We start from the raw sequence: 24,985 nt of genomic DNA on the forward strand, positions 1-24,985 counted from the left end.
AATTGAGTAGACTTATTCAACGTATTAAAGATAATTATTTTGCAAAGTAAGTGATATATATAACGATGGCTCCACGATTTCTAATTTTATTCTCAACTCTAGCTTCAAGACAGCATACCGAAGATTTTGAAGATGGCTTTACTGCCGCTGAGTCTTGACTCAACGTATCGTCTGCACTGGGGTGTTGTCATTTTCGTCTCCTACGGCCGATAAATAATACATCAAGGCGTTAACATTCTTTGAAAACGATGTTTAATTAAACTAATTTTGTTCTTTGATCAATAAAATAATTTGCGTGACACATTTAGTGGGCCTAAATTGGACTTCTGATTTTCCCACATGATTAGCCTAGGTCTATTTTCAACAGTATACTCTCTCGGATACGTAATATTAATGAATATTTAAATCGACAATATATATATATATATATATATATATATATATATATATATTACTACTTTATTTTATTATTCCCGTTATTCTTGTTTTATTAGCCATGGTCGCCTTTCTTCTTATCCTTTTCATAATTGCTTAACATAATTAACTCAGACCTAGCTATTCAAAGTCAAAAAGCAATCATGAAAAAATCAAATGAATATAATTCAGTCTTATTTTTTATCGAATTCCTTGCATATCATCCTGTTTCATTTGGACACGTTGGGAAGGTGTGGGAGTCAAAACTGACGAATACATTAAGAAAGGCTTACTTTCATTAAAGCTTTCTTAGGTTGATCGTTCTGTAGCTATTCATTTCTTCTAAATAGAAATTAATTCAAATTAGTTTCACATGTATACCTAGACCTACTACCAAAAGCATATTATAAGTAGCCGAAAGGATAAGAAATATGAAAGGTGACGTTCTCGTTTAAGTCTATTTCATGTTATTTTTTTTTTTTTTTTTTTTTTTTTAAAGGGTGTAACACGAGTGTATGCACATATTTTGCGGAATGAAAGATAAAGTTTCTTTGAACAGAAAATATGTTATAAAAATACATTTTAAGGCGTCTGTTGTCGGTGCAAGGAATTTTAAAATAACCGTTAACATTAGTGATGCTTTCACGCGATGGAGTTCGTAACGAGTAGTCGGAACAAGTCGCCTGAGATGTAGACGAGAGCGGAGGCGGCGTATAGGAGTGATGGAAGGATTAGGCCGATGTTAATAAAGTATCTTTCCCAATAAAATGTATTCTTTAGGTTTTGAAGAAAAAAAATGCATGCATCATTGATACTGTTTCCCTCCCTATCCGTGGTATTGACTGGCCACCGATAAAAAAAACAAAAACAAAAAGAGTAAGCCTAACTGAATCTCTCATCCATCAAAGATAAGTTTGCTTATTCATTAGACTTATTCAATAGACAATTATCAAAGATTTCAAGTGTAGATTTTAAAATCTCTTCCTCTCCATCTAAAGTATTCATCAGACACCAGTCATAAGCGTAGAGCTAGTTATGATTCCTGGTTCAGCAATGTCGTGACGAGGCACTAGAATTCAAAGTTCACAAATGAATGTTCTTCAGCAACATTTACACTACTGTATTGTCTGCCCCTATTTTAAGCCCCTATTACACGTATCCGGTTTCCTACGGCGCCGTCGGTCGCGACGCTAGCATATGTTTAAACCGGAGCGTGTGATAGCAAATCGGCCGTATGAACGCTCACCTACGGCCAGCCGGATGAACTTTCGCCAGTACTAAAGTTGGCCGTACGGCCGTCGTACGTCACGACTGAGGACGTAGCGTGAAATTGCTCACCGTATGGTATGTTATTTTTTTTAATTAACCTGGTATGAATGTTTCATACTAAAACGAGAAATTATAGTTATTTATGCAAAATAAACTTACCTTCAGATATTTTGGGCCTAAACATTTGTAGATTGCTGCACATGTTTCTGGGATTATTGCACTGAGAGAAGGCTGCGATATAATTGTTGTAAACTTTATATCGCTATATATTCTTCCTGTAGCAAGAAATCTCAAAGTGGCTGAAAGACGCTCATGTGGACTAATTGCTTCTCTCATTCAAGTCTCCTTTTTTTCTATTAAAGGTGATACCTGACTTAAGAGTTCGCATGTAGTTAAACCAGTCATCTTTTTCTAGTGCTAGATCCTTCATTAAGTTAACATGAGAGTATTTTTGTCGTTTACGCAGCCAATGTTTGGACCAAATCTTCCTTTTTCTTGTTTTCACCTTCAAACAGTACGCTAGAGCAATAGCAACGAGATTGTCGTCGAGAGAAGACATGTCACTCCTCCACCACAAACAGTGCCACACTCACCCACTTGCCACCGGCCGTTCAAATACGTGTAATAACTAGCCGTAGGCCAGAATTTTCCTACGGCGCCGTAGGCCAGGAAACCGGATACGTGTAATAGGGGCTGTAATACTCTCTTGTGGTGCTTCGAGGTGTTCCACCTCTGGGCCCATGTTCTAAATTTTGCCATTCTTTAAACAATTTGATTCATCTATGTATGATTCTCTCTGGTTTATTAAGCTTTCTTGATATCTCTCCAACTCGAACTTGCACCGAATGCGGTGCAATAATTGTCTCGCTCATCGTGGGATGTTTCTTAGACCGATAAATGACACATTGACATTAGATTCCCGTGCACATAACATCAAAAGCAATAGAGTGAGGTCGCCTCGTTAACACTGTTAGGATGTAGTTTTTATTTCTTTTTTATTTTAAATTTTATAGCATTTTGTGAGATTCCAATGTTTTATGTGAAATTTAACAAATGGAATAGTTCAACTACCTGCAACTTAATATTGAAATAATAATTTAAGGACTATGTTTATGCGATCCTACTAGTGATAGGTGTCTCCTATCTATTTGGTAATGTTCATCTATGGTTGTGATATGACGTTTTTTATCACATCGTTTCGTTCACCTCAATTTTGCTATATGGAAAATAGTTTTACACAATAACATAACATAATGTTCTAAAGATATCAGTGACTGTTTTTAACGTCATTACACATGATTTCTTCCATCTTTGAAAAGAAAAATAGATAAATAAGGCATGAATCGTGCGTCAGGCAGGTGAACGAAAAATTATGAAACTCTGCCATTAGTTTTTTGGCCGACAGTACTTAGGAAGCAGACCCTGTCTCAAGCATACTTTATCAAAAGTAATGGCTACTTCAGCAGCGTTACACTTGTAGAGATTCTTCTCTGTTTTCCGAATAGCGGCTTTTTCCGTGCTACTTAGACAGGCTAGTAGAGCGCCTATAGACGCCATGTTCAAATACAGTCAAAATTGGTGTATATATCTGAATTTTACAGATAAACTTTGATACGATAGTCATCAAAGTCATTAACGATTCTCTCTCTCTCTCTCTCTCTTCTCTCTCTCTCTCTCTCTCTCTCTCTCTCTTTCTTGAAGCAAGCGAGCTTTCGTCTGGAGCTGCCAGACATCCTCGGGCTGGGAAGCTGAGGGTGGACTGATCTTGGTGTGGTGTCCGTCCTCCTTATACTGGGGGTCTGCCCCATACTGATCTCCTATTGGCTGGTGGCGGTAGGTCTTCGTTTTCGTTGATGGTTTGAGCCAGGTCTCAAGCCACTTTCTCCGAGTTAATGGTTGCAATGCTGCAGGTCTTGCAGCTGTCTAGACCTCCTGAGTGGCGCGGCTACGTCGCTGGGCGTTTCGCTACGCTGCGGGACGTCACGGCTAATTTGATTTTCGTTGGCTGCAGGAGATTCTCGTTCGAGGGCATTGTCATCCATGGAGTTGTCATGATCGGTGGTGTCATTATTGGTGGCAGGTCTTCTCATACTCGTAGTAAGAGAAATTCTTCCTGCGTCGTATTTAGTGTTGGTTTTACTTGCTGGATGAGAAGCGCCTCCAGCAGGCGTAACCAACGGGCATCAGGGGCCTTCCCGATGATCTTCGTGTTTTGGATGATGACATCCCGGGAGATGGCCTCTTGATGTCTGGTGCAGGCGTGATTCTTGACAGCCCCCTATTGGGCATGGCATGAGAGTCTCTTCAATAGGCACATGATAGTCATACCAACATAGGCGCCACTGCAACCGCGGGCTGAGCATGTATACTGGTACACCACATGCGTCTGCTTCAGGGGGTCTCACACCTGTGGAGAGGGGTTATTTTTCATAATAAGGTCGCGCGTCCTTTGATTCTGGTAGTAAATGATCAGGTCGATATTCTTGGTGTCGTCGGTCGGGAATACATTTTCAGAAATAATTTTCTTAACGGAGTCCTCTTCTTCACAATAATGGGAACTCATGAAGGCTTTGTAATACAGCTTGATATTATCCTGGGGGCAGGGTTGCTGGCTCTCACTACCGTACCATTTCTCCAGAGCTGTACGGACTTCTCTGCTTATTAATTTATTTACGAGTACTCGGGAGGTGCGGTCGAGTTCCTGATGAGTATCTGGCGGGGCCCAAGATGCCTTGGTACTTATATTGGCTCAACACAGAGATATTTGCAAGTCCGTTGTTATAGGACGGGATCTAGGATATCGAATCCCGAACTCTCGAGTATTCGAACACATACCTCAAAATGTAAGATTCCTATGGAAAAACACATTTTTCTATCCTTACCTCAGCAACCCAAGCATCCTTTCTAACAACACTTGAGTCACTTTACATCAAACACCTATCACCTAATTTAAACAATTACATCTCTGCCACTCCCCTTTCGTTGACCTGAAGTGTAGTTCGGTTGGTCCTCACGTTTCTAGTCATTCTGCTCTTCTTCTCTGAACTGATAGGTAGTCTTCTAATACTTATAATCTTCTGTCAATAATTCAGATTTTTGGATTGTACTATTTACTTTAGTTTAATGTTTTTTTAAAAAGAATAAATTTTATACCAGACTGATGATGTGCCAATGTCTTGGGGCACGAAACGTCTCTAATAAATTGATCATGTGAGATCATGTATGTATGTATGTATGAATTCTTATGGGTGTGTGAATATTATGTATGTGTGTATATATTAGTATACTGTTGTTTAAATTACATTGTCATTTGTCGCACATAAAATAAGTTTATGATAATACCTTCAATAATATCTAAATTTTCCTTGTTTAGATTAAAAAAAATGTGGAGAAACATTTGAAAATTGTATTTTTACTTGGCTACAGAACCGTATGTTTAAGTGCCTATTCTAATTTAACGGAACTATAGACCTACTGTATACTAGACTGTATACCAACAGATTATGAGAGAGGAAACCCTAAGTAATAATTCCATGTTGATCTACGCGTTCATTCTCGGGTAATCAAACCAGTTACCAGGGTAAAGTTTCAATTTATTATATAAACAATCGTGAGATCATTCATCTCATTTCTTCAACCATTTCACAGACTAACCAACTTTCCGAAACCATTGCCAACCAATCAGCTTCAAGGAATGGTCGTGACGTAAGCAGCGGGCGGAGGTTAGCTGCAAAGCGCTGTGGATTTTGCTATGATGAGATCAAAGTCTTTTGCCGTCGAATATAATTCAATTTCAATACACTCATGGTTTTCAATCCCATTATAATCTGATTTCCTGATATCAATTTCCGGATATCTGAGTGTGATAGACCGTGGAAGCTGTGGCTGTCTTCGTGGAATGAACGTGATTCCGGGCTCCGCTTCCTCAGTTTGGTTGTAGTCTACATCCAGTTGTTATTGTAAAGTGATGTCATCTTTACCTGTTGATCCATCAGTCAAGTGATGGAGTATGATATTCTCTCTCTCTCTCTCTCTCTCTCTCTCTCTCTCTCTCTCTCTCTCTCTCTAGGTTTAGGGTGAGTCCTGTTGTGTCTTGAACCTTCTCTAAGTTTCTTAGTCTTCTCTCGCATTATTTAGGAAAGATAGTGAAATTTTATATTCCTACGGGCATTATTGCCCTATGATAATTCTTCTTGTATTCTAATATACTCTTAAATTCTTATATATTTATTTATTAAATTGCTCATTCATTTTTTTTCAAATTGATGCTTTTTTTTTTTTTTTGCCCTATTTCCATATACTTTCTGTTACTTCTATCTAATGAACACTATATTCCTTGAAAGCTTGAATTTCTAGTCAATGGACCCTGTGAACTTGTTCCGTATGAACAGAGTACATCTTCTGAATATAATAATAATAATAATGAATAAATTATGAGCGAGGCTTTGGATGTTTCACAAGCCATTTCTGGTGAGTTTAGGCGCTGTGAGACGTTAAATAACACATAATTGGTTCATATTGAATACAGACTAATTTATGCCGCTGCACATGTATGAATAATCCAGCCACCTGGGAGTAAAGTCTATACCTACTCTTTCACTAATGTAAAAACATTTGGACACTTCACTTTCATCTTATATCGACTTGAGATCTTATATCGACTTGAATTAAGACGCAAATTTGCTCTAAAGCTTCCTGTAATTTCATTGCCTTACGTAAGGTATATCGTATTGAGGAACCCCTACTCAATACGCCATTAGAATCGAGGTGAATTCCATATTCAGGACGAGCAAGGAACTGGTTATAATAAAGGAAAACTTTTTTCAGTTCTCATAAACTGGAATTAAAATTTAGGCCAAAAGGCTAAGCGCTGGAACCTAAGTGATCATTCAGCACTGAACAGGAAAGTAAGAGTAGAGCAGGTCTGAAGGGTGTAAAAGTTAACTGTATCTTAGTTTGTCCACACCACTGAGCTAATTAACAGCTCTCTTAGGGCTAGAACCAAGGATCAGATATTTTTACGTGGTTAGGAACCAATTGGTTACTTAGCAACGGGACTTACAGCTTATTGTGGGATCCGCACCACATCAAGAAATTAATTTCTATCACCAGAATTTAATTTCTCTGTTTCTACGTCGGCAGAACGGGGAATCCAACTCGGACCCTGAGATCGGAAGTCGAGCTCGTAACCAACTCATCCAACAAGGAACTTCTGAAGGGTGTAACAGGAGGAAAACTATGCAGTTGCACTATGAAGCAATTGTTAGGAGAGGGTGGAGGAAAGTAATATGGAAGAAAGAGAAACTATACGGAGACACAGTCAAAGGAATAAAGGGGACGCAGCTAGGGACCGAAGGGACCCTTGTATACAGGGTCTGCTCACGAGGCGGTACTAAAACCTATCCCCGCCCCTTGTGAAACGTCATCAGTTACAAAAGGACCATATCTTTATGAAACTATATTTACGATAACATTTTCATATAACTATTTTTGCGATGGCATTTTTTTTATATAAATTTTCCTTTTATTGCATGTTACCGTATCCTACGTTAAAGTACAAAGAATGCTCTTTCAAATGATTTATAGCACATTACAATTACGATTACTTTCAAACCCACAAGCGCCCACAGAAAAAATTATCTACGCACACAAAAATGTACAATTACTTCATCCGTCAACCTACATACATTCACGTTTCGTAGTGTATCTGACTAAGGGATGATGATAGAAAGAAACTGAAAAATGAATTAGAAAGCTGATAAAATTTACTATATAATGCATAAATAAAATTGATGGGTGTTCTCAAAAATTTTCGAGGAATTCTAGGTCAGAGACGGACCAAAATTTTTTAATTTTATGTAAATATTTACCACATTTTCTTACATAATTTTCATCTTATTACGTTTTGCCACATACCATGTAAAAGTACAAAGAATGCCCTTTCAATTGGTATATGACACATTACAATTACAATTATTTTCAAACTCATAATCGCGCACAGAAAATATTATCTACGCACGCAAAAATTATAAAAAATTGTGTTCGTGAGAGATCTGAAATCTAGCCCCGCCCCTTGTGAAACGTCATCAGATACATCCAGCCAGACTGACGAATAACTTTTTGTACTTTTTTCGAAAATATTATAATCGTTTGAGGCATGCATAATTAATACCTTCATGTATACAGTTTGTGTTATATCTAAACTTATGTGTTCGGAAGTATATTTATGTGATATGAAGTGCTAATGAGAAATTTGCTGGAAATTGTGTTCCCTCCCGTATCATTTTTCTTCATCATTTATTCCTTTGATACCTTATATCGTATATGATGTAATTCTTATACTTTTGATATTGTTTTCTTTTTTGTGGCCAAGTCTTGCAAATGCAACTGCCATTTTTTACACTGCCTGTATCCACATTTTTTTTTTTTTTTTGTATTTATTGCATAACAATAAGTATTCACAATAAGTTTTGGAAAATATAATTAATCTATCATTCTAATCTTTATCATAAAAAAGTTGCTTTTCAAAGTGAGGTATGAACACAGTGACAGAACTAAATACCTTTCTCAAGAATTATTTAAAATCTTGATAATATTACTGCCTGAAAGAGAGAGAGAGAGAGAGAGAGAGAGAGAGAGAGAGAGAGAGTTGACATGTTAAAAGAAATGGACTTGAAGAGAATACAGCAAACCAGTATATAGGTAAGTAAATAAATAAGTAAAGAATAAACATATGAAGAAAGCTGGAGTAGCTATGTGTGTTCATATTGGTATATTATGTGCAATAAAACAAGGTTTGGTGACTAAATGAGAGAATGGGTATTAAAAAAATCAAACATGTGACCTCACGCGATATGGATTAAATGTATAAAAACTAAGGGTTCTTCAAGTAATTCAGTGGAGAAACACAGGTGTGTTACTCTTGTGACGTCACAGTATTAGCTCCGCCCCCACTGCCGAGTTGAGCAGACCCTATATACTTTGAATGGTTATTAAAAAACATCAAGCATGTGACCTCTTTACAGGTTTTATCAAGATTTTATCAAAAGAACCATGCAAAATGGATTAAATGTATAAAAACTAAAGCTTCTTTAAGTAATTCAATGAGACGCACGGGTAGTATTACACTTCTGACGTCACAGTATTAGCTCCGCCCCCACTGCCGAGTTGAGCAGACCCTATTACTTTGACTCTGCCTTAAGCAATCCCCACAGTGGACTAAACGAGGTACAGAAATGGCACTAACGCCCCCACCCCCACCCCCACCCCCACCCCCCCCACCCACCCCCACCCCCCCACCCCCACCCCCCCCCCACCCCCACCCCCACCCCCCACCCCCACCTACGTGAAAGTCTCCAATGAAACGTAGGTGTGAGTGAGTCCCTGATTTGAGACAGATGAATCTCTAATCTTGAATTTGTTGCTATTGTATTGTTTCGATAATTTATCTAATTTTATTCAGTATACACTGCTATGCCTTCATTTAGTGACATGATATTGTGATCGCTTTAATTATGATGTCACAGAAAACTCATGGTCAAGTAATTAGCGGTCATCACTCTTATTGAGAAGCTTGAATGTAACTATTAATAAGATGGCCTCGCCAGGACTGTCTCAGTGATTATAATCTCAGTCAAATGGCACCGGAAATAAGTTTATTTGGCGACATAAGTAATTTACGACTAATACCATTTTCATAAAACTTTAAGTAAAAACTTTTATTCTCTATATGGCCTTATGCCAGCACAGGCCCTTGCTTCTTTTTTTTCTTCTTTCCCTTGTGCAGACCGCAGAATTGCTTCATTGATCGATTTCTATAAGATGACACCAAAAAACATGCCTACATATAGTATAAAACGAGGTCTAAAACCATATTATAAACAGTTAAAGCGAAACATTCATTCTCGACATGGCCTTATACCAGAAATAGCCCTGGTTCTTCTGGACATCCCACAGAATTAACCCATTGATTGATTTCTGTCAAATGGCGCCGGAAATAAATTTACGATATAAATACTTTTCGAGATAAAGCATTTTTCAGAAAAGGTTCAGGCATAGACAACATAGGCTCTTGCTTTTTGGGGGGAGGGGCCTTTGGGAAAGAGGGAAGTAGACTGCTCATCCTGGGCGAGCAAGGTGAGCAGGACTGAGTAAGCGAGTTCCCTGACCAAGACCTTTCCGCGCAGCGTCGTTGGCAGGTGGTATGATCTAGCAATTATGGTAAACTGATTTAAATGCCGCATTTTAAGAGCAGTCAAGGGCAATGTAATATAAACCGCTTTACACTCATGTTTATTCATTGCTTTGCTAATCTGTATTGAGGTTATTTATGCTCATCAGACATCTCTGCATTCCAGGTGTCAATGTCCGTGTATGTGATTATAGTAGATGAACCAAACAAAAACTTTCGGTTTTCTTCTGAAGATTGAAAAAGAAACCTACAAAATCACTGCGTATAATTTGTTTACTTAAAGTATTTACATTTTATTTTAAATTAACACGTTATACACAGTGATTTTGTGGGTTTCTTTTTCAATTATAGTAGATGTTATATCAAAACACAAGTTCCCTGAACATTCCCCATTGCAGTGGTTTTTCTGTTCATCCAGTATCAAAGTGAGAGAGGCTATGTAGTACGACTCCTTGATGTTAATTCTATTCCCTACAGTGTCAAATAATTACCAGTGACGTAATCAGGGTATCTCTCTGACGACCTCCACCCCCTCTTCACACTTTTGGTTTATGTGTTGTGGCCCTATTAGCAAATGCTAGAACTAGGCCATATTGTAACCTTCTCACTGTAATTCATAACTATACACACACACACACACACACACACACACACACACACATATATATATATATTTATTTCGTAGAGGAAAATTATTCACATGGGACAAACACACAGGGTACACAGACTTGAAATTCAGTATTCCAAAGAATGATGGTTTCAACCTACCACTGCAGACCCCACACTGCAGCAGTAACTGATCATGATACAGAGCCAGTGATTTTTCATCAGCCTGGGGAAGACGCAGACCTGTGACATCTATATATATATATATATATATATATATATATATATATATATATATATATAGTATGTATGTATGTATGTATGTATAGGTGCATGGACTGATTTAGCTGACTATTCGCTGTCCTGTGAAAAGAAAGTAGCATCTCAGCTCAGGAGATCGGAAAAGTGAATGAGCCGGAGAATTTATATTTGACATTACATTTTTCGGGAACGATGTTAATCAGCACTTTGCCCGAAGAATAGTTTCTGTGTGACCGGAAGTGGGCAAGCCACATGATCAGTCCATGAAACTCCCCTTGTGTCACTTATACGTGTTTTGTCGCCTGTCCGGCAGGTGATGGGTGACCTCATGGAATCTTCCCCCCCTAAAAGAATTCGTAAGGTGTCAGCGATGTCATACTAAGGAGTAGTGTCTTACGAAGAGAATTCGTACATTTGTACATTGTACTACCCCCTTCTTGGGGGGTTCCTATAGAATTATTGTTCACTGCACTTTTAGACTTTGCTCCTTTTAAGGGTTGTGCGGTGAGACCACAGATTGTGAAGAGAGATGGCCATAATATGTAAGTAGGCCATTGTAGGACATTGTATTAATTCTTTTTCTTTCCAGCGTCCAGTGTTATGCAGTGAACTTTATTATTTCTTTTGGCTTGAGGCCATAATGGTGTTATTTTCCTATGGTGAAAACCTTGTTCCTCACTAAAATTTTCAAAGTCAGAACCTTGAAAAGGAGGACCATTGTCAATTTTCAATACCTTGGGAACTCCAAAAATACTAAAAATTCTTTCTAATGCTAGTAACACTGTGGCTGATGCCGGAGACTTTACCACTTCAATGACTGGATACCTACTATAATCATCAATAACTACAATTAGATATCCCTATGATGGGTGAATTGGCCCACAGAAATCAAAAGAAATTTCTTCCCACGCTTCATCTTGAAGTACTGAGGGAAGCAAATTTTCTCTCTTGTTCTCCTGTGTGCATGCCTGACATGGGAGACAATTCTCAATTCTCTGCTGTACCATGTTATCTATCTCTGGAAACCAAACCGTTTCTCTTAATAGCTGCTTTGTTTAACAATGCCTTGGTGTCCTACATGACCAAGATCTATCACCTCTTCTAATGTACAAGGTATGACAATCCTTGAGCCCCTTAAAACTATATCATGGTCCATACACAAAGCTCTTGCCTAATCCTGTAAAACATTGTGACCCTCCTACCATTTTCTGTCTTTCTCATAACATCCCATTTGTTAGTCTTAATTGCTTCTATGACCTCTAAAGTCTTATTTTATTTGGTTTGCATTTCAATTTTCTCTACACTTAAGGATTTTGGTACTGCTTTTGTCATAATGTGAAACTGGATGCCTAGACATATAATCAGCTGGATTGCTTTTCCCTGGCTTGTAAATTACTGCGAAGTCATAAGGAATTAATTTTAAATTCCACCTTTCTAACCTTACTGTTAATTTTGCTGTTGGATTATTGAAAATTTTTACTAAGGGCTGTTGATCAATAATTGCTTTATAAGATTTTACATACAAGTAAATGTGAAATCTTTCAATAGAATATAGAGGGTGTTTCGAAATTAGAACCCCCCACCCCCCACCCCTCTACAGCATAAACTAAAATTGATATGGACAAAAACAAAAGTAATTCAGAACAGGCATTTATTTAAGTTTCTCTCTGAGTATTTAATATTTTGTGTGGCCTCCATCTGCCTGTACCACAGCCTGCATTCTTGAGGGGTATGATTTCAGCAAATCGAAAAAAAGCTGAGACTCAAACTCCATTTAACTGAGCACTTCGGTCACCTCTCTTCACAGGTCGTCGAGGCTTGGTATACCATCATAGTTCACTGTGAGCACTTCAACATAATCCTTTAAAATACTACCAATGTTTTCACACACATTAAGGTCAGGGGAGCTACCTGGAAATTCACTTGATGAGAAGTAATCGATACCACTGTTTCGAAGCAGCTCCTGTGTCTGAAAGCCTTGAAACATGGTGCCTTATCATGCAAAAATATTACTTCATCAACAGATAACTCATTTTCAGGATCTTTGAGGAAAGGAAATACTCCACCAGTAAGCACAGTTTCTCTGAAGTATTCACCATTCCATGGCTGTCCTTTTTCTTTGATGATCCACATTAACCGTTTGACTGTGAATCAGAGAAAATTTCCAAAACCTTCAGGAAATTTCACAACTTGGCAATAGCACACGTCATCGCTGATAACGTCCAATTTTGCAGCCCAAATGATGTCATTTTTATGATTTGGCTTCCTGACTGTGTAAATGAAGAATTCATCTGATGTGGCAACATGGAGAAAGTCAGGTTCATCCCCATTTTTAAGAAATGAACCACAAAACCATGCACGGTCTTCTCTCTGTTGTTGAGTGATGTTGGGCTTGCTGATAACATGAAATGGCTTGATACCAGATTTTTTCAACTCACGTTATACAGCACTATAACTTCTCTCCTTTCCCTTTTTGTTTCTAGTTCAAGCGCCAATTTATGTAAAGACTTTCTTGGTCTACCCGCTGCAACAGTTTCTTTTAACAAAGGGTGAATTTCTTTTAATGTATTTAGCCATCCAGGAACGTGAAATGAAGGATGCCCCAGCATCCCTGGCCTCTCTGTAGGTTATGGCCCGGATTTGGTCAATCCATCTGATTTCCTCCTAGTCGTTAGCCATGGCTGTATCTAACTCCGCCACTCAGTCTGAAAATACAAGAAATTTAAAATGAAAAATAGCTTGATAGAAACTTAAGACAATGTACTTGGAGATAGGCTATAGCAGAAAACTTCATAACTTTCCATTTTTTCTGTGGAGGGGGGCCTCTAATTTCGAAACCAACCCGGTAGTTGTCTTTGCATATTTTGTATTGAATTTTCAGCTACGAAACTTGAAGAAAATGGCTCTGTTAGGAGTTCAGGAATTATAGCAGCTCCTTCCATCTAAGAGTTATCTGATTCCACTCTGACTAAGGCACAGTGGAGTGCTTTAGCAGTAGCATGTGGTGGTAATGTATCTAGTAGTATGGCACAAATAAGATGCATTGCAACTGAGAGTTAGAATTAGCTCAAGAGTTGTTGAATGTAGCACAGGCTGATTTATAAATAAGCAAAAGGAAAAGAAAGAGAAAAATTATACAGAGTTAGAACTTAGACTCCTGGAAGCAGAAGAAAGTTTGATTAAGCTAAAATTGCAATTTGAAAGAGAGAATGCAATCTGAAAGAAAAAGAGAAGACAATAGAAAGAAGAGAAAGAGAAGAAGAAAAAGCAGCAGCAGAAGAAAGAGAAAGAATAAAAGAAGAGACAGAAAGGATAAGAGAGGAAAGAGAAGTATCAAGACTTGAAAGGGAAATGGAACTGATAAGAGCTAGATCCACATTACCCGTGACAACGTCTAACCTTAATCCAGGTAATCAAGACCCTGTGGTAGGAGTGCAGAAGTTAATCCTTAAGTTTCCTGAAGAAGCTCCATATGAGTTCTTCGATCACTTTGAAAAAGAGGCTTCAGGTATGAGATGGCTAGAAGATAAAGGGTCCGTCTTGTTACAAAGGGTCTTGATTGGTAAAGGGAGAAGTGCTTATTTAGCATTAACAGCTGATCAGTGTATAAATTACAAAGGGGCTCAAACGCAATGTGCTATAAGTTTACCAGATGACCCCCGAGTATTACAATGAAATATTCAGATCTTTAAGAAAAGATGACACGGTAACTTTCTTGGATTATGCTTATACCCTACTTGTTGGCCGACGGCAAAGACGTCACTGATTTCTCTGTGCGCAGGTTCGAATCCACGAAAGGACGAAATTATCATCAACTAAAAAATTCCCCTTCGGTTAAGATAAATGAAAATATATCAATTCCAAGGTAGAGCGAATTGGATACTAAAGGACATTGTAGCTCAATGCATGTATATGAATCACGGTGATGTGATATGTGTGTGTAAAAATGTACATTATAAATGTATACTTTAGATGTGATTATAGACATATATATTATATATATATATATATATATATATATATATATATATATATATATATAATATATATATGATATATATATATATACATATATATATATAGATATATATATATATATATATATATATCTTTCTTTATATTAGTATATATATATATATATATATATATATATATATATATATATATATATATATATATATATATATATATATCTATATATATATATATAGATATATATATATATATATATATATATATATATATATAGTAATATATATATATATATATATATATATATATATATATATATTGTATATATATATTTATAGTTATATATATATATATACTATATATATATATATAATTTATATATATATATATATATATATGTTTTATAGTATATATATATATATATATATATATATATATATATATATATATATATATATTATAGTTATATATATATATATATATAATTTATTTATAGTATATATATATATTTATAGTTATATATATATATATATATATATATATATATATATATACATATAATTAATATATATATGTATGTACTATATATATTACGTAGATATATATATATATATATATATATATATATATATATATATATATCTATATATATGATATATATATATTGTTACGAAGTGCCAAGTATCTGGTTACTACGCTTACCATTCATTTATTGTTACCTCACAAAAGCCAGACACCTGAACCCTCATCACAGGTATTAAACGACTTAATACTCTAAAGGCAACAGTGATCCCTTAACAACTTCCCAGTATTGCAGAAAATCAGACTAAGTTCATCAAAACAGGTGTGAGGTAATCTTGTAAGTAATTAGATTAATCAAAGGGTATCACTCCGTCAACAACTTTAAAAGTCTAAGTATTTCCCTGATTTCAGAAGTCTAAGTACTTCCCTGGCTCTAAGTCACTTCAAGTAAATTGAAGGAAAGCAGATCAATTACCACTCTATGTTTCTACCTAACATCAATATAATCAAATGCAAATATACTGGTTAGAAATGAAATACTTATGAAAAATTTAAATACAAAAATTTATTATTAAACTCAAAATTTATAAGTGAAATTCACAATATCAGGGAAAATTACTGTTACTTGAAAACAAAGTAAATTTTAATTAATTCTTGAATCAATTAAGTAAAATTAAATCAAAATTAATTTATCACAATTTTCAAAAAAATTAATTCAATTGAAATTCAAAAGTGTTAGGCAATAATTGAAAATTAGAAATTAATTCACAAGTGCTAAACAATAATAAAACTTGAAAAGAATTCTAAGTAAATGCAAATTAATTCACAAGTGTTAAATTTAATCAAATGTGCAATGATTAAGCAATGAAAATAATTAAGTCAATCAAACTGTGAATGTAAATAAAAATACAGAAAAATGTGGACAGTATCAAAATAAAAAGGCACACTTCAACAAGAAAATGAAAAAATGCACAAAATGAAACAAACACAAAACACAAAAATTTGCAATGTGTAAAAGTGTAAATCTTTTCACTCAAAACATTGTAACCATCAGTTTTTACCAAACCACTGTTCCTATCAGTTATTAGTTTCTTACAAATCCATCATAACCATTAGATATTAGTTATTAGTTAACCACTGTTCCTATCTGTTATTAGTTGTTATCTAACCACTGTTTCTATCAGTTATTAGTTGCAACTAATAAAAATATCACACACTTTACCTTTTTGGTATACCAACTTCTTTCTTTGCGCCGTTACAACACCAATGTTTGTTCAGATTCCACAAAAAAACACTATTTAACACTCAATAAACTCTAAGAAATATCAAATGTGAAATTCTCAAGTTACGAGTGACCAATTTACATTAAGTTAATATAATCTCAAGGATGTTGAGGGAGAGAGAGAGAGAGAGATGTTAACGCCTCGAGAATCTGAAATGTAATGAAATTCTTCTCCCTTGCGGAAACTGGACTGAGGAAATGACACAAAACGTTTTTGGCACAATTCTTCTAGAGACTTCGAAATCTTACGCAACTTTCACACAAAATGTGTAATCTGCACGTGGCTTTGACAAAGACATACACGTAAGAGTCCAATATACAATAATGTTTGCACCCGATCGAGACGAAGGAGAAGCCCCTTATCACACATGATGACAGATTCCCAAAACACATTGAAGATTCAAGCTCGCTTGTCAAACGTGTTGACAGATTAGGAAAGCAAATGAATTTCGCAGTTCCTCTAATCTCACAATGCTGACATAATAGGGAAACAATCGTAGTTTCGAACGGACAAAGAAAACCTCTCTCTTTCACATTCTACGTTATATATATATCTTTTACAATATGGTATGCGAAATCTGAACACATTTAAAACATCCTATCTCTAAGCTATCTAGGAATCTGAAAAAATGTTGCACAATTCTACATAACATTTTATACAGTCACAGAGGAGATATATGCATTTTGAAATTAGCAATATATTATATATATATATATATATATATATATATATACGTATTATATATACACTATATATGTATATATACATATATATATATATATATATATATATATATATATATATATATATAATATATATATATATATAGCAATCCAAGGAAGATTAGACTCACTGCAGCGTTTCTTCTTTCATTTTATTGCAAATGTGAACAAAAACCTCCAACCCTACAAGCAGAAACAAATGCTCAATCAGACAATATTACCAATAACTAATATATCAGAAAACAAACAATTAACAGACTTACAAATAACTTCAGTTATGTTACAGTAACAAACAATTAACAGATAAATAACAACATACTAGTTATGCTACAGAATATGCTCAATGCATAATGTAAGCCTACTTTGTACAGTAGCTATAGAATGAGCCTACTCAAAGTCCGGTAAATTTCAGGTCGTCATCTAATTTACATTTTTCTACGAATATTCTATATTAACCAGTGAATGACTGGAGTTCCTCCGGTCGACAAGTCCATGAAGGCATTTCCATTCGTGCAGATCTATTTGGCTGTTTTGCCCTCATTTGTTGTCTTGTTAACGGTTGTTATTTGGTAACTAATGCTGCGAAAGATAGAAGACACTTGGTGGCGAACATACAGTGATACTACATATATATATATATATATATATATATATATATATATATATATATATATATATATATATATATATATATATATATATATATATGTGAGGCCTAGGGTTTTTGATTGATAATATATTGTCCATGTGTTCTCAGTGACCTATGGAATGTGGTCAACAGTGCAGAGGTAACGACCCGAGAGTAGCTGATGAATGAGTTTCTGGGGATGGTGTGAGATAAAAATGCTTAGTTCGACAAGTCAATGTACTGAGTTTATTAACTCTTCTCAAAGTGCCTTTGTGAAACTGGATGCAGCTAGAACCGTGAGGCGCTAACGAAGTGTGTGTTCGTATGTGCGTGTGCGCCTCTTTCTGTTAAAAGAGTGTCATACCCAAGCCTATGGGAGGATTTTGACAAAGGGTCTTCAAGTCACAGGCAAGATGCTGTGGCGTTCGCCGGGGAGTTTTTATTAACTGTGTTTAAGTGTTCCGGCTGCTTGGGTGAGTGTTGAAGTGTTTTAGCCGAAGACTGGCTTGTTGTCTGTTTGACATTTTTAAGAATATCTGATCTTTAGATTTTGTTGCTAAACTTATGTGTACTTACCGGGATGTGTTCTGTATCTTTGAAACAGACAATTCTGGTACTTCTGGAAATGGAGAGGGACAAAGAGTTCCCAGATGGGTGTAGACTTTTTTGTTGACTAATGATTACTATCAGACATTGTACTATTCGGGGTTTTTGAGTTAGTCTGTAAGACTGGATTACTTGATTCATTGATTTATTTATTCGTTGTTAATAAACGTTAATGTTATGACGCAACTCTCTCATTTTCATTACCTGTTAGAATGGAGAGAAAGAGGTGGAGAGAGAGAGATGTCGGTGCTAGAGAGAGAGAGAGATTCCTTGGAGAGAGAGAGAGAGAGAGGGATTGCCGAAAGAGAGAGAGAGAGAGGCTGTGTGTAATGCTGTGTGTGGGTTTGCCTTCCGTTTCGTGTCACGCTTACCTAATGAATAATGGGGGGGGGGGGAATTCCCCCCATTAACAGTGGTGGCAGGCGGTGAAAAAGGTGTTATAAAAGTTTTTTTTTCTTTTTTATGCCTAGGAACGCCAATGTAGAGATATGGATGACCAGTTAGGGGTTTTGGCTTAGCGATAGTTTTCGAACGACAAAGCCTTTGTGGGATTGTGGAAAATCGTTAAACTGTTAGTTTTTCAGTTACTTAGTGAGAAAAAATGAGAAAATATCTATCTGTTAACTGTGCTAAAGGGAGGGAAGGATTTTATTGGACTCAGCATTTTTTCTCAGGGAGTCAGCCTAGAAGCAGTGGGCGCACCCAGTATGACTTTTGCTTGTGTAATGACGAGTGCATCCCGAGACGGCCGTGCGGGTGTTGTGTTTAGTGCATATATCACTGCCGCGTTTTACGAGAATTTCGAGTTCTTTTTGTTCCCATTATGGAGTGGTGAGTGTTAAAAACTATTGTTTATCAAAGGGAGAGGGTTTTTGTTTAAATATTTCAGTGAAATGGGATTGGTTCAAGAGGTCAAAAATTTTTCTTGTCTTTGCCCCATAGTGACGTGTTTTCTTTATTCACGCCTGTTTATAATAGACGTATTCGTCTTTGCTTTAAACACATAAGAGTGTATAGAGATGTGTTTTTGCATGTGAACTGTGCTTAGATAAGCACATACTTGGCTTAGAGACAGAGCGGCCACAATTTTACGGGCTCAGCACTTTCTGCTTGCGCAGAGAGGCGCGTTGCATTGCGAGGGTACTGGCATCCCTCGGGGGGGATAGTTGCATGGAGGGTACTACTGGCCTCCCTAAGAGGGTATTGCGAGATGGGTACTAGTGTATACCTTGGGAGGGGGTCCTCAGACACTGTTTAAGGGGAGATGGGGACTACTGTGTATGCCTCGGGCTGTTCTGCCGCTTGACTGAGGGGTTGTTCTAACGAGGGGAGAAATTTTTTTTTTCTCAGTGTGGGTGAACTCCCCCTTTCCTTTTTTTTACTTTGTGTTGGGGGATGTGTTTGCCCTTGACATTGGATGCTAAGACATCAGCTGATTGATTAGTTGATGAAGTGAAATGCCCGTAGAGTCTTTTTTTTTAGAAAAGAGATATTTTTTTCTTTCTTGGAGGAAGAGAAAAGGAAATAAAAAGAGATTTTTCTTTTCCGTGAATGAGGGGAAAAGTAGTTAACATGCATGAGATGTGTTATATGTTTTCTTTGTGCCTTGAAAGACACAAATATATTGGGGAGACACAGATTATTTTTTTTTATTGTGTTGGAGAGATTACTTTGAAAATGGTGCCAAATGGTAATGCCCTGTGCCGTGAATGGTGTATGCTGGAGAAGTTGTATGTCATGAGATTAAGCAATACTGTTGTATGCTATTTTGAATTTCACCCTTACTTGAGATCTTTGCAAGAGAATTATTGCTATGGAGAGTTATTATTATTATTAATAATTAGTATACTTGAGATGTGTCACGGGAGGGTTGCTTAGGTATAATTATCATTACGGGAGAATTGTTTTGCGAGAGATTTGAGATTTTTCATGGGAGATTATTCTATAATTATTACAGATAATTATTCATGGATAATTATTACAATGAATTAATGGGAGAAGTCTTGTGTTAATTAATTGTTGAGTTTTTGTAACTTTGGAGAATATTTCAGTGATTCACGGGGATGAGTTTTGCTGAATCTTGATGAATCTGACTGAATCTTGGTGAATTGTGTTGAATCTTGCTGAACTTTTGCTGAATTTTGTGCTGAATTTTTGGAGAATGGACAAGCATTAACATTGGTGATATTTTTTGTACTGATACTGATGTTTTTGATGATAGCAATTTTTTTGGTGATTTTGCTGATAGTGATATTTCTGATACTGATTTTTTTTATACTAATACGTGGACGTTTTAATGCTATCAAGGGTGGTGAAATCTTTTTTGAATATGGGAGGAACTAACAACACATTATTTTTTTTTTCTTTTTTTTATGAGTTCAGCAGATAATTGCTTGACCAATCTGGTGAGTTTACGGGAGATAGTGAAACAAGACCCGTTGTTTTTTTTTTTCTTTTTTCTTTTTCCTCCTTTTTTTGGAAGTTAGCCATCGCTGACACAAGTTTTTTTTACCATGGGTGAATTTGAATTTTTTTTTCTCTCCAGTTAGTGTGAATATTTTTTAATGTCTCAGTTCGTGACTTAGAGTTATTGTTCGGGAACGTGTTTGTGTTTCAGCTATTTGATGCTATAGAGAAATATATGGGAGAATTTCTTGCATGTTTTGGATGCATACGTAGTGGCACTACATTTTTTCTCTGGATATTTGTGTTCCAGAAATTGTGAGTTTTCTTGCACAATACATTTGTTGTATTTGTGACAACTTTGTGAGAGATAGAAAACTTGGCTAAGTTTTCTAGTGACATATGTCGTAGATCACTTACGAAGTCGGTATTATCTTTACGACGATGTGTTAAACTCATGGTTCGGTGAGGTTCTTGTAGAAAACACTAAGTATAAAAATAGATATAATTTCTTCTGAAGTTTTACATGCTGAAGATCAGATATGATTGTACAAGTCTTCTAATAACGATAGCTTGATCGCTTCTGCCAATGATAATGGCTAATCCTATTCCTCTACATGATAAAGCTTAGGTAAAGAGGTACAGGTCTTCTAATGACGATAGCTAACTCTCTTCTGCTGTCTACCATCTCTGTTACAAGTTATGAAGGAACAGACAGTAGTTCGAACATATGAACATACTTACAAATGACATAGTTTCATACGAACACACAATCAAATGAGACACGCTACAGATCACGTAGGCGGTAGTTGTCTCAAGCAGGGAGCTTTGGACTAATGTTTATAAACAATTGAATGACTACAGGTGACGACATGTTATCTTAGCCTACTTTTATTGTATACGTCATCTTTAGCGTCTCTAGTCTGATCACATTCCTGCAAGCAATCTGGTTGACCTCTTTAGTTTTATTCTTTTATATATATGGACTAACATTCCATATTTTTTTTATTATGTAAACACTTACATTAGCTCGGTCAGCTACCAAACCACTACTGAATATTACTCAAACTTGGACTTGCATTTGACTTATAGGAGTGTGATACAGACACTATGTGAATATATATATATATATATATATATATATATATATATATATATATATATATATATATATATATATATAAGTAAATAAAAATTCATGGTGTACATGAATTGATTCAAGTAATAAAATAGAAAACAATGATATTGGTAAATATAGTGATCACATGATATATATAATGATACAGTTTTTCACTTCATCTCATTAAGATACATATGCTACAGAAAATACTAATGTACCATGATAATTGCATAGAATGAAGATTAACATGATAAAATCATATTTTAACTGATAAAAAATATCATATATGAATTGATAAAATTATTAATGTTTATGCTGATTGATTCGTTGATTTCTGATTCATTAATCAATATACTAACTCATATATAACTGCAGATATTGGTAAGATATAAGGTAACATATTGATTAGAGGCTACCTGATTTGTTTATACATATGTATATGGATTCATATAATTATGATTAATATATGTGCACTTTAAATAGATTCCTATTGCGTACACGCAAAGATATATTTTTAGATTCTGTTATTTATGATCATTTATATAAGAGATTCCTATTGCGTACACGCAAAGATATATTTCGACTCTGTTATTTTATGATCAATTATATATAGATTCCTAGTGCGTACACGCAAAAGATATATTTCGATTCTGTTATTTATGATCATTTATATATAGAGGATACATGACCGAGGTTATACTACTTCACATTTAACTAGCTTTCGAACCACATTTCGTCCATTACACAGTTCCAGACAACCACCTATAGCCACTGAAACGGCCTTTTTTCAATGGTTAAAACAAGGGGAAAATTTGCCTGGGCGGGTCCAACGTTCTATTTTTGCGCTCATACTTATTCTCTGCATCCTAAGCTACACGATTCCGTTCGCGATGAAAAAAAATCATCCCCAGCACGAGTCCTTCGCCAGCAAAGTAGAGTTGAATATCCTTCGGGTCGTAATTGTCGGAAGTATGTCCCTTTTTGTAGTCGAATTCCGACAGCCGCTGGAGCGTTCCGCATTAAAACGAGATTAACGACAAGATACGGTGTCGGTCGAAGAAGTCCATGAAATTCCTTTCACATTGTAGGCGGTTGTTACTTGACTGTAGTCGTCCGCTGCGACGAACGATTTTTTGAAGTTGCGATGTGAAACTCTCATACTGCAGGATACTGTAACCAGGTTCCATTAATCAGCCTGCAAGTGAAATTATACTTGTCACAAGGGCAAAGTAAATTCAAACGACATCCAAATACAGGGGAGGGAAGAGAGCCATTTAGACCAGACTGAACACCCACATGAATTCACTGATATTTTGGAATTCAAAAGAGTCCGCTGTACAAACTTTTTATCCATGGCATTAACAATGAGTGAACCTATCCAGGTCTATGATGACTGTAAAAATATCCATAATTATAACAAATAAATAGATATCATTACGAATCTCAAAGAAAATTCGATATTACTGGTAGTAAGTTACTAGACAAAGAAGTGGAAAACAAACGGAGCTAATTGTAAGATTGCCAGGCAACATAAGAGTCAAAGAGAAGATTAATCATGATTCTATGTGCCTAACAAAAGTTTCATATTCAATTTTTCTCGTGCGCATCCTCTGAGGTTAATTTTTTTAAAAACTTTATTAATAGGTAGGAGATGCAACGGAAAAAACCCACTATGTAACTAATTTTCTAAATAAACTTTGGGTTTTCAAAGAAAAATGTGACATTTCCCATGAATGTTTTACTTGAATTGTAATAGGCTAATGTTGCAAGTAATATTTCATATATACATATCTTGATACTTCTAAATGTCTATGAGGTTCAGAAAAAAAAATTAATTCATTTTGTTGTTATAGAAATTCTATTTGCTTATTTTGTTCATTAATTTCAAAATGATTGCAAGTCCTTAACTACTTGCATTACACACACGGATAAGAATATGTTATGTGGCCTGTCATGTGACCTATGAACCACATGTGAAGTTCATGAGCTGAGCATTCCTTTCTCCAGTCAATCTGCTGTTGCAAGCAGAGACGACACACAGATGAAGCCTGTGTAAGCAGATTATTGAGGTTAAAAGGAACAAATGCTGATACGGCAATGATGACGTCGTCACTTGGCAGGAGATTGCTCTCAGCCAGCTAAGAGTTACGTTACTTGCTGTAAGAGATACGACTTTAGGATAAATTTTTTGTTTTTTAATACTCGACCCACATGAGAAGAATGTCTGAAAAAAAACAGTACCAAAATTGAACAATATATTAGTTTCATGTTGGAAAACTGCATAATTGTAATTATGTTAAATTAAATATTCCTTATTCAAACTATATGAAAAAGGTTTCCATACAAATTCTATATATATATATTATTAGCCCTGTATAAGATTCATATAGGATTATTTCATAGATAACATTTTCACTTCTAGACTTCCTGACTTTAAAATCTCTTTTATTTTATTTATTTATTTTATTTATTATTAGTTTATTTATTTATTTATTTATTTAATTTTTTTTTTTTCATTGACTACGAATATAAATCACCGGGACAGACAATATGTCAGTAGATTTTGGATATGTGTTTGAACTTTTAGCTTATTTGTCATTACTAAAGCGTTAAGTTAGAGTTCAAATCTTTACGCATATATATTTAGATATTTAATGGTTACGTTTTGCTTATTGATATTATCGTGATTCCTTTTTTATTATAATTTGTAACCCTTCCGACTTCTTACGGAGTGTATATATTGACTCCACTTGTATCCATATTTATTTTATTTTATTTTTTTTTTATTTATTTTATTTATATATATATATATTTTGATAAATTAATGGTTGGCTTTGATGTGTAAGGAAAAAGTGTTCTAGCGGACGTACCGTATAAGGCTACTTGCGGCATCAATTCTATAGATACAAGATATAAATTGATAAAGGTATTTAAAACCGCGAGAACCGCTATAATCCGGTCGGATCCAATATCACGAGTTGTAACTCG

The sequence above is a fragment of the Macrobrachium nipponense genome, chromosome 30, assembly GCF_015104395.2.
Source record: "Macrobrachium nipponense isolate FS-2020 chromosome 30, ASM1510439v2, whole genome shotgun sequence".
Lineage (NCBI taxonomy): Eukaryota > Metazoa > Arthropoda > Malacostraca > Decapoda > Palaemonidae > Macrobrachium > Macrobrachium nipponense.